A 1,769-nucleotide genomic window follows, 5' to 3' on the forward strand; every position below is an offset into this window, starting at 1 on the left:
ACAGTGCTGTTAATATAGGCAACCCTTTGAAGCGTCTTCATTTTTCCTTCGTTGAAGCCGTACCACAGCGGGCAATGGCGGCTGAAGAGGATCTCAAGTGATCCCACCGCCCATCTAAGCACTTGGTTAAGTCTATCTGTAAGGTTGATAGGAGCTGTCCCCCTGAATGCAGCTCTCTTCGGCATGCAATATACCGATTCCCAGCCTCGACTATGCAACTTGAAACTCGTAAGAGTATCTGCAGCTATAGATCCATAGCTCATGCCAACCTGTTTGTTGCCAAAATGATCAAGAATATTTCAGTTATTAATCTTCAATAACCACTATTTTAGTCCCAAAAGTATTACAAAATGATGGAGAGTCACGTGCAACTATCTTCGTGTGAAGTTAATAACTAAGAATCATTAGATGCATGAGTTTCCACCTTATAAAATTGAATATTGTAGGATAAAATCCACCATTTTTTTTAACGCTTAAATGTTCAGGGCTAATTAAGAGAATTCCATAATACCTCATATCCCCATAGAGTTCTGTCTTCGTATTTGCAGCTCATGACATGAATGGCTTCTTTGAGCAGGGCCTCCTGACCGGAAGAAGCATCGACGCCACCTTCTTCTGTTGATGAAGAATTAGCAAAATGTGATTTTTGAAATCTGTTCTCAAAATTCATCTCTGATTTCAGTAGCTGCTTGTCTTCTTCTGTTATTCCTGCATCTTCCTCTTCATTTTCATCCTGTTTTGAGTGCACTTGAACAATTCGTGGCGGTTTTGACACCTTTGGTGGTTCCAAGTATCTAATCAATAAAGGAAAAAGAATGAACAAACAAAATTGAGAAAATTTGATCCTAAAATTCTTGTACTTACATCAAACAAAACAGTGTTCTTGTTGGCATAACGATCGTTCCTGTCAAGGCTGTCAAATCTTAAAGGAAACTGAACAAAGCCAATGCCATTCCCAAGTTGGATGTCCATAAAGAAACACATGGCCTCACGCACGACTTTGCTGTTATTAACATAATGATTGCAATCCAAGTTCAGCACGAAGGGAGCATTGCTTAGCACTGTTGATACTCGAAGCTAGAAAGAAATTAAGGAACTGTTAGGCTTCTTTCAACGGAATGATAAAGTATAATCTGAAAGGGAGGTTTATAGTTTATACCAAGGCATTTATTGCACCAGCTTTGTTGTGGTGTTGGAATGCCGGCCTTTTCTCACGAGATATGTATACAAGACAGGGAAGTTGGTCGGGGTGGTGGCCTCCACCTCGAGCAAGAAGGACTTGTATCATACTTGGATGATCGTTGGTGTTGTTTCCCGGCCACGGTGTCTCATCTTTCATTGTCCACCCTTCTGCTGGAACTCTCATGGACTTCGCCACAAGTGCATTAATCCTCACCTTAAATTCTTCATATTCTCTCTGTCAAATTAGCTCCATGTATGAAGCGGGTATTAGAATTTTCAACCATGCTAAGTATATGTCAAAAATCAGCTACCAAATCAGTTACTAATATAAGATACATGTTGAAATGTAGAATATACAAAAAAAAAAGTAAAACATGTATATTTATATACAAATATATGATGGCTGATCTTTACTATGCACATAGTATTTTTATAGAAACAATATATCCTAAATGTGCTCCATTCTGTTACATTTAAGAAATTAGTTTGAGTGGTATTATTGAAAAAGAATATTATTGCTCACTAACCTTCATAGTACGACGTTCTTTTACATATGTTGTCTGAAGCTTATCCTTTATGTAATCTAT

General features: G+C 38.1%; 1 pseudogene; it reads right to left on the bottom strand.

Moving 5' to 3' along the window:
• LOC107633309 overlaps window positions 1-1,769 on the bottom strand; it is an 8,750-nt pseudogene that overhangs the window by 1,747 nt on the left and 5,234 nt on the right.

This window comes from Arachis ipaensis, chromosome B03 (assembly GCF_000816755.2).
Source record: "Arachis ipaensis cultivar K30076 chromosome B03, Araip1.1, whole genome shotgun sequence".
NCBI classification, from domain to species: Eukaryota; Viridiplantae; Streptophyta; class Magnoliopsida; order Fabales; family Fabaceae; genus Arachis; species Arachis ipaensis.